Source organism: Lepidochelys kempii, chromosome 25 (assembly GCF_965140265.1).
Source record: "Lepidochelys kempii isolate rLepKem1 chromosome 25, rLepKem1.hap2, whole genome shotgun sequence".
In the NCBI taxonomy this organism is placed as follows: domain Eukaryota; kingdom Metazoa; phylum Chordata; order Testudines; family Cheloniidae; genus Lepidochelys; species Lepidochelys kempii.
In genome coordinates this window covers 11,623,112-11,639,781 of record NC_133280.1, presented here as the reverse complement: position 1 = coordinate 11,639,781, position 16,670 = coordinate 11,623,112, and positions in this window count along the sequence as shown.

Here is a 16,670-nt window from a genome sequence, read left to right as displayed (position 1 = left end):
CTCCAGCCAGCTAGAATCATAAGAAACGGGAAAGGCCAGCCATGCACAGAACCAGATTCTGCACCTTGTGCAGCCATTGCACCTATACATAGCACATATCAAATGCTACCAAATCAAAATGCGCCAACCTTTGTGCAGAGACCACCTCAGTAAAAATAGCAGCGAAGGGGCAGCATGGGCAGGGGCAGAGGCTAGTTGCCTGCATTCAAGCCTGCCTAGTACTTTTCTGTTGCAACACGTGGACATTTGCTGTGTTCTCGCTGAGCAATTGCCCATGGCAGGTCAGGGGGTGATAGAGTCAAATTCTGTGGCTGGCTTTAAATCAGCAAGAATAAGTATGCCTCACAATGGAGGGATCATTAATCCACCCGCTTCAAGGCATGAGCGGCTCATTGCAGTGGCCAAGATGGGATTTTCCCTGGCATTGCACAATGGATCAGGTGCATTATGGGGAGGAGGTTACCTTTCTCAGCAACATCAAGTATTGGCCACATCTGGAGGCAGGCTGCCAGAACTGCTGGTCAGACGCCCTATGGCATTGTGCTGGGGAGGAAAAGGTCAAAGCATGGCATATTTTCTTCCTCTCAGAACATAGTTCTGTAGTGTCCCTTCAAGGATTGCAAAGCATGGGAGAAGGGGGATACTCAGCTAATTTAAATTATCATAGCTTTGCTACTGTAGTCAATGAAGATATGACACTTTACACCAGCTGAGGATCTGTCCCTTTCTAAGCATTAATGAATTTAGCTTCAGCATCCCTGGAGGCAGGGAAGTATCATTATCCCATTTTACAGCTGGGGAAACTGAGGCACAGCGAGATGAAGTGGCTTGCCTAAGGTCATGCTGGGAGGGGGGGAAGTTCTGTAGCCAAGCCAGGAACAGAATGTAACAACCAGTCCCGTGCTGTAATCAACAGATGATCCTTCCTCCCCTTTTCACATTTTCACTGGTGCACTTGTGATTGTCATCCTAAGGTCAAAACCAAAAGGAATGGCTGGCAGATATTGAGGCAAAACAGTAGCACATGCCAAAGGGGAAAGGGAGAAGCCATGCCGGAAAAACCAAGTATGTTTTCTGTCCAGCGATAAAAGGTCATAGGTGCCTGAGCTCAGCCTGACCACTCAAGAAACAAAACACGTCTCTATCCTTTATTGTCCCGGGCACGCAGAGGCCAGGCCAAAATGTTTCTTCTAGATCTGCCCTCCACAGAGAGGGACATTGTAATGCTGGCTTTTGCAACAGGCTTTGGTGCCGTTACAGTGTTTGGTGGGCAGGGATAAAGCAATTCTTTACAGACACAATAAATGGTAACCTTGCACTTGACCTTCCCTGTCTGATTACGTTCCCTTGTTGAAACGACTCGGGTTAGCTGTCTGGGTGCTGGCATTGTTCTGGATCAAGCGGCTTCCAATGGTATTTTGCTCTGTAGTGGTATTTTAAAATTATGTGTACATTAAAGAGGAAAAAAGAAACAATCTCATTCCATAATCCCTGAACCACAGATGACCCTTCAAGAGTATCTTTCTTCTCTCCTTTGTTTGGGATAATTACACTCTGCTATATAAATTATGGCTCCAATTCGCAACAAGATACTGAATTCATTAGTGGCATTGAGCAAAGTGCTTCTTAAAGATTCCCCGGCTAGAGCAACAGGACGGAGAATGTGGTTTTCATCCTGGCCACTGTGGGGCCATGGGCAAATAATTTAATCTCACTACCTACCTCAGTTCCACCCCCCCCCCCAAGTAAAATGGCATTGACAGTTCCCCACCACAGAGGGATGTAATTCACTAACACTCATGAGCTGCTCTGATACAACTGGGAATGGTGATGAGTGCCACAAAAAAACCTACAAATAAATGTGGGAGACCAGGCAGCAGGAGTGGGTCGGGGGGAGGGGGAGTAGGAATTTGCTCTGTGATTAAACAGAGCCCCAACCCACTGACCTTCAGGGTGTAATATAAGAACCATCTATTTACTTAGGCGTTTGTCTAAGCAGGGCGGGTGATTACAGAGAATACAGAGGTAGCTTTATTCTGGTCAGGGAATTTTTTAGGCTGACCTTTGTCAATATTGTTTTACACAAGAAATAACAAGAGGGGCACATTTTATAGGTCGCACAATAGAAAAATGACAACTGTGCATTATTGCCATGTACTTGTTGAACAGATGGTTAAGAATCTGGCTCAGGTCCTTCCTTAGTGTAAATTGGTGTGGCTACACTGAAGTCAGTGGAGCTGCCTCGGTTTACATCAGCAAAGGATCTGGCACACAATCCAAATGTAGGCCCAGCAAAGCCAGGGAACCAAGAGTTAAGGGCAAAGCTCCATTCTTTACTTGTGCCCAGGGACAGCAGCATGTAGCTTGTGTTGTTCTGAGATGTCTCCAGCACTCAGGCACAGTACGGTGTATTAAGGCAGTGTCGCCTAATGGACAGAGCACTAGGAGACCTGGCTTGTATCCCTGTTTCTGCCGTTAGCCTGTTGGGTGACATTGGGCAAGTCACTACCCTGCTCATTGCCTCAGTTTCCCCATCTGTAAAAAGGGAATAATGATATTGACTTCCTTTATAAAGTACTTTGAGACCTACTGATGAAAAGTGCTGAATAACAGCTAGGGATTATTATTAAGGCAAATGGCCAGATTCTCAGCTAGTATAAACTGGTGCAGCCCCATCAACTTCAATGGAGCTACGCCCATTTAAACCAATTGGCCCTTTATTTAGAGCGATGCCACATTAGTGGGTTTGTCTCATGACTAGTGGGTCTGAGCCCAGAGCTGGCCAGCAGGCACTGCTGTGTTCTAATCCCTGAGACTAGCTTCCTCTGTTCCCCTGGGGCAAGTTGCTTCACAGCTCCATGCCTCAGTTTCCCCATCTGTCAAACAAAGATAATGTTTCTTGCTCCATTCTGTGGTACCTCGCGGGGAAGTTGCTGAGGATTAATTCGCTAATATTCACAAAATATCTTTGAAGATGAAAACCCCCGAAGAAATGCCAAGAATTACTGAGCTATATTCTCCTACCAACAAATCTTTTCATGTCACGCTTCCATTTCTGCAAAATGGGGAGGGAGGGTTTCAAATCTTTCAAAGACCAGCTCCTCCAAATCTGATTCCCTTGGATGTTGGGTCTTGATCAACTCAGACTCCCCCTGAATACTCACCCTGGTTTCTTCAAATAAAGCCTCTGTAGGGAATGCAAGATACTAACGATACCACCTTATAAATACCTAGTTCCACTATTGGGTCTTTTATCCCAGTGCAACTGCTTTTCCTGACTGCCGTTTCCAGCCAAGCCGATGGCTGCACCATGTCCTACTGCAGCATCAACTGCCCAGTTAATTGATACCCCATTTACCTCATCTTCCAGATTATTAACAATAAGGGGGTTAAATGATAAACAGCCTGATGCCCAGTCCTGTAGCAAATCAACTCCCCACTAAGACTTGACACTTTGCCATTTGTTTACTATCCTCCTGCCCGATTTCAGCACATGTGGCAGTTCTCATATCTCAGGCAATTTGAATTAATTATTTGGGTAAGACTTCACAAGTCACCATGTCAAATGCTTAATTAAAGTTCCGATCTATTACACTGCCTGCATCCCAGACCGTAAGCTCAGTCTGTAATTCGATCAGAAAAGCTATTGAGTTCGTCTGGCATGGTTTGCTCTCTATGAACCCAGCTGTTTATTGCCCAGGGTCCCATTAACCTCTTGGTGCCTGCAGATCTCTTCTCTGACTATACTCTGCATACATACACTTCTATCGCCTCAGAACATGCTCCTTGCCTCTGTTCGCTCTAGAAGGACCTGATCCAAAGCCCCCCTGAAGTTAGGGGGAGTCTTTCCATTGATTGCAATAGACCCAGATTTTCAGAGCTACCTAGATAGAAAATCTGGCCCTATATTAAGCCACCTGATTCATGTGCGTTTAATCCCACGGCAATAGACCCTGCAGCACACCCAAGACTCTAACTGAATCCAGATATGGCCCCACTCTGGCTGTTTCACTGATCCTGACCTCTCTCTCCACTGAAGGTGGCCTGAAAGCTATTCCAGCCCAGAGACATCTTTAGCACCACAGAACCGCTTGTGCTTTGTCTCTGCAAGCTTCATCCAACTGAACGTTCTTTCCTTCTCAGTTTCCAGGACATCACCTCCTTAATTTGAGTCAGCCCCATTCAAAGCCACATCAGCCTCCTTATTGCTCCTGGTGGGTCTCTTTTCCCTGGCATTATAGCCTCTTGCTCCTCAGTTATGCTGGGCAAAGTCCAGAGATCCTGACTTAGTTTCTTACTCAGACTGTAGGTTTGCTCCAGCCTTCTTCTGTTCTTGGGGATGCTTCTTCTCCTTGCATTCTTCACCCAGGCTCTGGGTTCCCACATGAGCTCAAAGTTTCCCAGTATTCCTTGCATCCTTCTGGGTATCCTTCTAATCCTAGCATGCCATCCTGTTCTCTTCATCTGATTCACAGATGGCCTAGACTATATTATTCTCTATCAATTCACCAGTCAAAATCACTGTGAGCTGGTGGGCTAGTTCACTGGCCCTGGAGGAGTCAGTTCCCCATTTGTAGAATGGGAATAATAATCCTCCCTCTGTTTTGTCAATTTAGAATGTAATCTCTTTGGGATAGGAATTGTCTCTTATGATGTCTCTTCTTTACAGTGTCTAGCTCAGAGGGGCCAGGATCTTGCTTGGGACCTCTAAGTGCTACCATAACACAGATAGTAATAGTAACAGGTCAGAAATCAGCCTGTACCCCTTGCAACAGGAACATTGCTCATCTTCTGCATGTGGCTTGAGAGGCAGAGTGGTCTGTGAGCACTTGCACAGGGCTAAGAGCCTTGGACTTTCTTTGTTCTAATCCAGCTCTGCCACTTATTCTGTGACAAGTCACTTGGGCCTAGATCTTCAATGATATTTAGGTACCTAACTCCCAGGGACTTCAATGTACTTCTTCACACAATGCACAGTCAACCTGTGGAACTCCTTGCCAGAGGATATTGAGAAGACCAAGACTTCAACAGGGTTAAAAAGGAACTAGATAAGTTCATGGAGGATAGGTCCATCAATGGCTATTAGCCAGGATGGACAGGGATGGTGTCCCTAGTGTCTGTTTGCCAGAAGCTGGGAATGGGAGACAGGGGATGGATCACGTGATGACTACCTGTTCTGTTCATTCCTTCTGAAGTACCAGGCATCAACCACTGTCAGAAAACAGGGTACTGGGCTGGACAGACCACTGGTCTGACCCAGTATGGCCGTTCTTAAGTTCAATGGGAGTTAGGCACCTAAATACCGCAGACGGTCAGGGCTTTGATCCCTATGCGTCTGAAAAACATTGACCTAATTCTTGCTTACCTACCTTTCAAGAGTGTTGGGAGGACTGCTGCAATTAGTTGGTGTTAGTACCATGCTTTGAAGATACAAAGCAAAATGTGTGATCTTGAGATCCTCTGGTAGCTCTTGTGCATCCCAGTAAAGACTTCTTGGGGTGAAATCTACCCCTACTGTAGTCAATGGCAAAATTCTCATGATTTCAATAGGGACAGGATTTGACTTCTGACCTCTAGTGAGGTCCTTTTCTTTCGTTACAACATGTCAGAGTCTGGGCTGTTGAACGTGGAGGAGCAAATTCATCCTTGGCATAATCAGATGTAATGAAGTCAATGTACGTGTGCCCACTTACACCAAGGCTGAATTTGACTTGGAGATTTTAAAACACATTCGTCAGTACTAAAGCACATTAAAGTGTATGGCCCCGACTGCCTGAAAAGAAAGGCATCAGAAACGTGACGGGGGCTGTGGAGTAGAGCTATGGAAAGCAGAGAAGAGGGAAAATACAGACTGCACCTTGGAGATGGGAAAGTTGTACAGAAGTCGGTAAAGTCAAGTTGTTACTACTGAAGAGAAGCAGCTAGTCATTGATGAAGCTGGTTTCCCATCTGAGTGAAGGGCCAGATGCCTCTTGTCTATGGTATTCCCTGGGCTCTGTATTTGATTTCTCCAGGCTGCAGAAAGGAGTACTTGTGGCACCTTAGAGACTAACAAATGTATTTGAGCATAAGCTTTTGTGAGCTACAGCGGATGCACAGAAATTTATAGCTACCTTAATTGGTTCCTTATGAAATGATCGAGTTATGCACATAATTTTCTGATCTTTAGGATGGGGGCTGGGGCACAAGTGCCAGGCTATGTAAGAAAAGGGGAAGGCTGGATGGCAAGATTTTAGTTGTAGCCAAAGATTTTGTTTTTCTAATGACCCAGACTCTCTGCCCAAGTCTAACTGAAGCCAGGTGGACACAGCGTAGTGGCGAGACAATCTGGGGGCACAGGAAGAGTCCTGATGCACACATCCAGAGGTGTCCAAGATTGCTCTGGGCCATGGGGAAAACAGCTCTGTGTCCAAAGTCCCTTCCAAGACATGCAAGACAAAGGAATCATGTTACCATCAATGTCCTGTTCTAATGGGTGCAAGATGTTTTGATCTGTTTGGTCCAGAAATTGTAATGCAGGAGCAGTACACAAAAAATATTTGCACAAAAGGGTACTGCACAAATTCAGATGGTGCAATTATATCACCCAAGTAACATGGTGCACAAAGATGTGTGTCCAAAAAGTATTGCATTGCAACACCCCCCCCCCATTGATTACACTTCCGTTATGTGGCACTGTGTCTGCTTCTCTGGAGCAAACTCAACCCAGGTGTCTTTAATAGAGTTGCACCCTTTTATACATCAAGGCTCAGTTTAGCCTGTGACGTCTAACAGGACAGAAGAACCATTAGCACTGGGAACCCACACAGCCTACTTGTGTGTTGACTCATAACTTTGTCTACACTACATGCCTGCGTAAGTTACGTAGCAAACTGTGTCATGCCTGATGGACCCGGGCCACATAATTTCACAAAACCGCTGGTATTTCTTGCCATAAGTTATTGCGGGCATGAGTCTTTCCGGGGGACGAGTAAGCAGGAAAAGGGACAAAGGCTGTAACGACAGGTGACGGGGCAGTTAGTGGCCCAGAGAATCAATTCAAGATTGAGCTGCGCCAACGTACACTAGCTGCAGAGTTTGTCCCAAAACATGGTTAGAGCTAGGAAAGCGACTACGAATGAGGATGTTGGGCTGGAGGATCCTGCTGAGAGCTGCTCACTCAGGTGTGCCTCTGGGGGTGATCTTCCCCTTTCCGCGCAGAAGCCTCCTCCGCACCCTCCCCATCCTGTGAGGAGGGCACGCTACAGGACGTGGGATCTGCATGGGGGGATAGAGGTGGCAGAGAGTGTGGTTGAAGAGGGGACTGGGTTGCTTAATGCATTGTCCTGCCCATCCTGCAGTCATCCTTACAGAGAATCTGCTCCAAAGTGAGCAATATCCTTTTAACTGGAGCCTGTTAGCCTGGTGGGACCTTCCAGAGAGCTGGGGGCAGAGAAGTTCCCCAAAGCCGGTGTACAAGAAGAGGATGTCTGTGCAGATAGCCATCATCTGGCAGATCACCTAAGGTCTGTTGGTTCTGGGGGGCCAAAGGCTGTGCACTTTCTGCCAGGAATAGGAGAGAAATTCTACCATCCACCCTCCCCCCGTTCACCCCAATGGAACGATGGGGTATTAACTCCTCATGGTGACCCTCATACAGTATACCATCCCAACCCTCTCATCTTCTGGCAGGAGGGGACAATCTGGTCCATCCCAGGGCTCTGTGTCTATTCTCTCTCAATGATGGGTCACAGTTGCTCAATATGCGACTCCAGATCCTGCTTTCCAAGCTCCAACTAGCAGGTCTGAAGAGCCAGCTGCATTCGTCCTGCCCCTTGCACGTCATCGCCTGTGACAAAGATCCTGCTACCGGATGTCAGATGACAGTGTGATGGAGGAGGATGAATCGGGCTGAATGGAATCCAGCCCGCTCTTACAGAGCCATCCTCTCAATGCCACACTAACCAGAGAAATTAAAGCATACTTATGAAAGCAAGACAAGCAGCTATTACTCACAGCTTGACACATGGTGGGGAGCAGAGACATTGAGTAAGAAAATGCTGTTTATACTGTCAGCTTTTCCCACTGAAGACCCAGTCCTGCTCCCACTGAATCACAGGGAAGAGAAGCAAGCTGCAAAATGGCATATGAGGCCTTGATGCTGCAAGGCACTGAAAACACTCTGCTCCCGTTGGCTTCAGTGGGTTTTGAGGGTAGTCAGCATCTGGCAGAAGGTGCACAGGAGCGGGCCCTCAGTCAGAAGTTGGATCAATACCCTCCTGGCAGATCTGATGTGACTACAATTTACATAGTTCAGTACCAGAAAGAGAGGAATTGTTCAGAGAAGCACAATGACAAAAGTTACATTAGCTCAGCAAGCTGTTAGCCAGGAGGGAGGGATCTAACTTTGCCAGGCTTACAACCTATTAAAAAAGCAGGGTTCTAGGTTCTTGGTAGATTGAAGGCTCCACTTCTGACTGGCTTCAGTGAAATGCGGGTCCTGTGCGGCTGCATGGCATGTCACATTCTTAGATTTACCCCGTCAGCCTCAGCAGCGGGGCCAGAATGACTTTCAGAGAAGAATCTCGATGGCTTGCAATAGATAGTACAGGCTTCCAGTTAGTATAAAAACAAAACATGTTTTTCACATTAAATTTCCCTTGAAAAACAATGATTTAAATTAAGGGTGAAAAGAAAAAAAAGAAAAGAAAAGAAAGAAAGAAAACTTTAGTGAAACTCCAACAAGTTTAATGAAACTCCAAACTTTTTAAAAATAAGTTCTAGAGGTTTCATGAACCCTAAAAGGCAGGTGGGATCTCCCACCACGAACTGCTCCTATAGATCAACCCCTCCAGCAAGGGCTGGGAATAGCAACAGGGCAAAGAGATGAATGAATGACTGCTTATTATTGGCACTCCAGGAGTGCTTAGAAGCCCTGCCCCTGGATTGGGGCCCTGTTGGGCTGGGCACTATATAAAACACATACCAAAAGCCAACCCCTGCCCCAAAGAGCTTATCATCTAAAGAGGACAGACAAACAGTGGAAAAGTAAAGAGACTTGCTGAAGGTCACACAAGCAGGTCAGTGGTGGGGCTGGAATAGAATCCACACCTTCTGTCCCAAGAATGTATCTGGCCCCCATCACCGCAGTATCTGAGAATCTCCCAATCTTCAATGGGTTTATCCTCACACCGCCTCCTGTGGGGAACGGCAGTGCCATTATCCCTGTTGTGTAGATCACACTCCTCAGACGCAGAGTCGGTCTACATTACAGTGGCTAAGCTACAGCATGTGCTGCTGTAGCATGGACACCTACTACAGCAGGAGAAGGGGATTTTCCATCAGTGTAGGTAATCCATCTCTCGGAGAGGCAGTTGCCAGGGTGACAGAAGAATCCTGGCTGTGTCTACAGCAGGAGTTAGGTCTAGCTAGCTACGTCACACAGGGTGTGAGACTTTTCTCAGCCCTGAGCGATGTAGGTAGGTAGACCTAAGTTTTAGGTTCATACCAGACCTCTGTGACTTGCCCAGAATCACACAAGGGTGTGTCAGTGCACACATGATTTGGTGGAAAGTGGATCGAGACCTTCAAACTCATTTCACCCAGGCCACCCAACAGCCTTTGGTCACTGCAGCTGGGGCTGAATTTGAACCTGTGAGCCAGAGGTGAAAGGCTCTTTGGGTGGAGGTGGGGATAGAAATGTAATTCTTACGATCTGCCTGTACATTAATTCAAAGGGAAACCGATTCAAATCCACCATGATGTGAGTGACTGGTTCAGTGCTGACAATCCCTGCAGCGTCTGTAACAAACTTTGCAGCTTTCCTTTGAATGGTCTCCAATTTACTAATTAAAACATGCAATTACATATCATCTGGGGTGGGGGAAAGCCAGGAGCCTAGCTACACTATTTATTCTCACTTGCCCAGAAATACAACACAGAGCTAGGCTTTGTCTCCTTTGAGCTTCTCCTGGCTTCAAGGGTCTTTCTAAGGCAGAATCTGGGGTTGGTTCTGTGCCTTGCAGGAGAGAATTGTGTCCGCCATTCTGGAACTAACCAGCTCTGGGTCTGCACGGCAGAATTTGGGTCTGAATTGTGGGGCAGTCTGGGAGAGTTGGAAACTGGGATTTCAACTCTGGATATCATTTAAAACAAAGACCCCAGTTCTGAGGCAGGGAAGTTGTTCTAGAAGTAGCTCTCCCCAGGACATGTATGGTTTTGTGAAACAGGATTTAGGGTGATGGAGGAGGTGGTATGCAACAGCTCAGCTTTAAGCCCAGACTTGCTGATGACCTCACAGCTTTTATGAATAGGAAATATACAGCGCTTGGAGCCCCTGGCTTCAACAGCGTGATGTGGATCTGGTGTGTGCAGGGGAAGGAACTGTGAAGGAGAGACACTTTGGGAACATGTCTGTGCAATGCGACATCTACATGGAATAACATCTGAGAGTCTGGAATTTATATAAACACTGCAGAGCTCATGTCAGCAAATCCAGGAGTCGGATGGATTTACCCACAGCTTTGTTACTTTTCGCAGGGCATGTCTGGGTAGAGAAGGCCCCGGCTACATTCTCCTTTGCCTGCTAACCACCTTTGCGTAATGTAAACTAGATCCCACACAGCTGGCACAGTGCTGGCAAGCTGGGCTTCCCCCAGCACAAAATGGGAGCAAGTGTGTGCCATGAACACACATCACACATGCATGCTGGAGTCCACTGTAGAGCCTCACAGTCTGAGACGCCTCTCACCCCTTGCCAACAGCCTGGCAGAGTGGCATTGTCTGAATGAAGTAACGTCTCGGGACGTGATCTCATGGTTAACGCCCACAGGCTCTTGGATGGAATGCAAGCGGCAGGGTCATGTGAATGGAACAAGAGGTGCCCTGACTCAATTCCTCTGGGCTTCCTGGGCATGCTGCATCTCATGTGCATGAGCCAGACAGAATCACTTGCTTGGGGCTGGGTAAGATCCGCAGGCTGCTTCCTGCAGTGAGCTGAACAGAGAAGATTCTACTGCTTTGCAGTGGTCCTGGATTAAACTCCCCCTTTTCCCACAGGTGTGGACAGTTTAAAGGTCTAAGCATTGGCCTTGCTATATTTACTCTCTCTGTAATCACAGGGACAGAATCCCAAGTGAGGTCTCCAACCCTTCATCTTAAAGGAGATATATTCAGCCACTGCAGTTTACTCCGTGTGCCTCTCAGATGTGTCCTTTCAGGCCTGTCTCTTCCTTGTGGACATTTAAGTGTTTGTGATATTTTCCACTGCCCTTAGCCAAAATTCTCCCTTTCCTTGCTGCCTTCCCTGAATGGTTATGGCTGCATTCCAGCAACTGCTAGAAAAGCATTTTGGGAACGGAGGGTGCTGTATACGGACAACTTAGCGCTGAGCAACTAATTCACAGAGGATAACTGATTCAAAACATTTTGCCTCCTGGTCAATCTTCTGCAAACAGACTGCAATTTTCTCCTATTTGCTATTCAAGAGCATTAGCAGAAACTGTTTGTGGCTGGCAGTTCACTTGTCCGTTTTCATTGGACACATAAACCACCTAAGAATTTGCTGTCCCCACTGAATGAGTGTAACTCTTAGAATTAGCTTCCCAGTACAAATATGCATCACTCCGAATGTGATAACCATTTTCCAACAATGACCATTGACATTTGCTTAAAATGTGAGGTTTCTGCCAATGCTCCTGCTGGTGAACCTGTGTGCTAGAAATCATGCAGAACAGGGGCGTACACTCTGCAAAGCCAGCTCATTTAAACCATTGGATGTTCGCAGCAAACCTGTCTGGCAATATTCTCCCAGCTCCCACCATCATCTCCTTAAATGGCTGGGTTTACTCACAGAGGATAATATTCACCCAAGTGAAGACAGCGCATGTGACAACCTCTGCTTGGCTTAAGCCCCACAAGAGGGAAGAGCTGGGCATCTGTCGTATCAACTGGTACAATCTCTTTCTTTGTCTCCAGGAGGCCTTCTAAAGATCAGCTGTTTTGGAATGTCCCTCACCACATCTGTAATTCAGGATGTGGCCTTTGGAGGACAGACTGTGCAAAGTGGCTGCCAATACACGCCACTACCCCAGTGCAGAAAAGCAAGACTCGGCGTCTACTAACTACCCATCTCTCTATCTCTACCCATCTGTCCATGGGCATTTAGATGCCGACTGCTGGGATTGCAACTTTCCCAGGTTTGTAAATCTGTCCACAAACACGTAGTTTCCTCTCTGGATCAGTCAGATTGCTTCTAAAGGGTCTTTCTTTCCATTGTCCACTCATCTTCTCTCACCTAAGATGAGAAACAGCAGCACTGAAGAATAGAGTTGTTCTTGTGGATCGGTCCATTGACCTCCAGAATCTTATCACCAACAATAGCTAATACTTGATGCTTCAGGGGACAGTGCAAACCTCTCCAGCTGTGCGCTGTGTTTGTACAACACCTCATACAATGGAGCCCCCGTCCATGACTGGGACTCCCACGCTCTACTGTGATACAAATAAAATAAATAACAATAATGACAGGGAGACTGTGTGATAATTATTTCCTGCTTGCTCCAGGCTATCAGTGCCTAATGCCCTGAAACTTGAGATTTGATTGCCCTTATCTCAACATGCATATGTGAAAATATTATCAATGATTATTAAAATGATACAGCCGCCATATTTGACTCCATCCCTTCCTTTGTCAGGGACTTCCACAGGGACACAGAAAGCAAAGGAGTATTTCCTGCTTGTTATAAATTTACAGCCATTCACTACAGCTGTTCTCATACTATGACACAGAGTAAAAAAGGAGAGAGAAGTCCAAGTCAAAAAAGTCAGATCAGAACTTTTCTTAAATTTGAGAGGTGTTAGAAACCAGGATTTGGCTTCAGACTAGTATAGTTAGTGGGAATTTACCAAGTTTGGCTCTAGATTTAGAGCTGAACTGTCACCCGGGTCAGGGGATTTCAGATGTAATGTTTTTGTCTAGACTTGTCTCCTATAAAAAGGAGGGACTCATCAGTTACAGGAAAAGCTAGCAGAATTATGAATCAATTACCAATTAATTGTAAAATTTCTCAACAAATACTAGAACCATTACTAATGACTCTGCAATAACTAACTACAGTTATTAATTAACTGTAGAATTTGCTAAGCAATTGTTAGAATTTCTAAGCAATTACTAAACAATTCTAGAAATAGCTGCTTAATTACTAATCAGTTGCTATAACAATTTCTAAACTCCTCCAGAAAAAGCCAATCATTTAGTACCCAATGGCAAAATTTTGTACCACTGTCCCTCAGCTTTTTAATTTTTTAAAATAAACTGACAATTTCACAGAGTTTTCTCTCTCTGCTTTTCAGAAGTACAAAAATTCACTGAGCAAGACACCTCCAGAATTTCATCTCTTCCTCTTAAAAACCTGAGCCAATGGCGCCCTCTCGTGTATACAGATTAATTTGATGCTTAGGCATCTATGCAATAGCCGCCTTTTGGTGTGAGACCAGATTCTTCTGTTGTGTTAACTGTTGGCTTCAGTGGAGTTATCTCAGGGGTGAATTAGACCCAGCATGTGCAGATAGGAAACATATTCTCAAACCACCACATACATACACAATCTGTTCTCTGTGTCTCATGTTGATGGGTGAATGTATGTGTGGTATTGTGGCATTTGCCTCTTTTTATTTATATAACAGTAGCACCTACAAGCCCCATTCATGATCAGGACCCCACTACGCTATGCTCTGTACAGACATAGGACATAAAAACAGTCCCTGCCCCACAGAGCTTACAATCTAAGTAACGTGCCTGGCACAGAGCTATTTTTACCATCGTGGTTTTTTTCCCCCGCAACACTGTGGTTAAAACTAGCCAGCACTTTCTAAAATAAAGGTAGGATTCTGCGCGCACACATGAATACTTAACTTTGCCTCATATGGGTACTCTTGTGTGCAAAGTGAAGCAGTTCATTAGTGTTTGCAGGATTGGGGCTTTTAGGCTGTGCTGAGGCTTTAGCCTATTGGTTATCAGGGCACTTGGAGAAACAGAGCAAAAGAACCATTTTTTCTCTGTTACTTAAACCACCCTTAACTCTCAAAAGTGCCAATATCTGAAGTTAAAATAAATGAGCAGAGCTGATCGAAAACTTTCCACTGAAAAGTTATTTTGACAGTGGGGTTTTTTGTTGGAAATTTACACTTGGAACACCATCCAAAAAATAATTCCCCCCCCCCAAGTTTTTGCAAACCAGACCCCTCACCCCAATTTTGGTTTTCAGAGGAAAATTTTCAGTTTTCAGTCACTGAAAAAAACCCAGATTTTAATTTTTGTCAACATTTTTCACAAGGAGAAAAAAATTTACCAGCTAGCTCCACCGATTTGAAAACAGTGCCAACCTCCCACAGATAAGCACATCACCGAACCTCCAGCACACGCGGTAATAAGACTCACTGGAGAGGATAAGAACTGAATGAAGATGGATTTCCCTTCTCTGCCCTACACAGGGTCAGTTCAGGACCCTGCGGAGGCACTCTGGCTGGGTGGAATTGGAGAAAAGCTTGCTCTGCAAGTTCCCAAGCTGTCCCTGTTTTGTGCATTGATAGTCGCGGGGCCTCATGGCCTCTATCCAGAGGTGCTGGAACTAGGGGTGCTGCCGCACCCCCTGGTTTGAAGTGGTTTCCATCAGATACTGGGTTTACAGTTTGGTTCAATGGCTCTCAGCACCCCCACTCTGTAAATTGTTTCAGCACCACTACCTCTATCTGGCACCTTTCACAGGCAATACACTCACTTCTAAAAGTTTTTTAAAAAATTATTTTTGTAAAGATAAGGTGGATCTATGCATAGGATTTTTTCTTTATGCATCACCAGCACACTGGGGCCCTAATCTCAATGAGCAATAGCATAAATCATAATAGCCATTGGTGCTATAATTCTGTAACAACTGGTTGTTGCATCCCATTACCATGCCTTAGACTCATATATAGTCTCTGGGCCCTCATCAGTCAGAGACTTCCTTTCACAATGCCATCCTGATCTATATATATCTTGGGCCAGATTCTATGTTGCACCTCTTAGTGGATGCAGATCAGAAGGCCCAACACAGAGGGAGCAAAAGTAGATTCATGCCTCCCAAATTTTGGTCTGATGTGGGGTAGAGGAGATAACCCTGTGGAGCTGTCTGGCAACCCAGAATAGTTGAAACATAGAGTGCTCCTTCCTGCCACTACCAGGCCCGTGGGTCTGCCCTACGTTACATCTCTTTGTCAGAGGCTGTGAATTGAGGCAACATAAGGCCTTATGCTACATAGGAACCCACCTGCATGGGGAGGAATTTGTGGCTGGTGGATCTGGCAGTGTTCTAGCCCCTTTAAGGTGCTGGAGCAGTGTTAAGGCCCAGAATTGGGGCTCTTGTCTATGCATGGATAGATTAGATTAATTCATAAAACAAACTTTATATCTGAGGACCAATCATCCAAAGGGCCAAATCCTGAGGTTTGTTCTCAAAGCCAAAACCTGCCCTCACATGTGTTTGCAGGAGATTTCAATTCTTCCCTAGATATTAAGGGGAACGGTGTTCCAAAAACTTTTCTTTAAAAAAAAATTGAAATTTTGTTCGTTTCATATATATATATATATATATATATATATATATTATATATATATATTCAAAATAAATACACTGCACTTGTTTCCCAGCACTAGCTGGTCCCAGCTGCCAGCCACAGCTGAAATTGGCAAGGGATGGTTTTATCCCTGACCACCACCTAGCATTTCCATGGAAACAGAAATGGTAAAAATGGGGGAATTTGCTTTAACTATTTCTCTGCTCCCTAACATGCCCGGCACAAGGGAGAGATGAACCCCAGTGCTGCCAGAAGTACTAGGAGCATGAGCACGCAGCACTGGAATTTGAACGCCATAGTAAAAAAATACTCTCTGGCAGCACAGGTGCTGGAGTGGCGGCATCAGCATACCACAGCTGCATCAGGTCTGCCCTAGTACAGATGTTGGGTCAAATCCATCTTCAGTAAAGTGTCATCCCCTGCAAACAAATCTGTCCCTTGAAGGAGGAGGATGTACTGGCTACAGCAGCTAGCAAACTTTGCTCAGCTGAGGGCTACCTTCATAACCCGCTGTGTGCCTTGGTACCTCTCCTAATTGACCAAAATTGGGGTAGACTGAGAATACACAGAGGTGCAGCTGATAAAGACTGCAGGTCCCAACATGCAATGCTCTTATTGATTTCAGATCAGAAGCATGCTGGGATATGTAGTCTCCATGGAAATACCTCTGTACTAATGAAGAGAACAGACATTAGCTAAATTATGGAACTCTGTGGGCAGTAGTGAGCCCAAGGACACAAACTGGTAGTAGCTCCATGAGTAAGCTCTCCTATCAGTCAGAACATTGTCCTTCCACAGTGTCATTTATAAAATACGAATTATGCAGAATGTGTAAACTGCAGTTGAAATATTACTCCATCCAGTTACCAAATATGCCTTCAGTTCCTGTTCCTCACCAACATGCAGCTTTGCTGTGGGGTTGTCAGCTGCTGCACGCCACCCCAGAGGTGGCTGCATTTCAGTAGCAGATGAAGTCACTCTTGTGCTTGCTAGCATACATTTACAGAGAAAAACTCACTCACAGATGTGAGAGGGGTGCTGGTGCTGAGAGGCCACATCGAGACGAGCATCACATT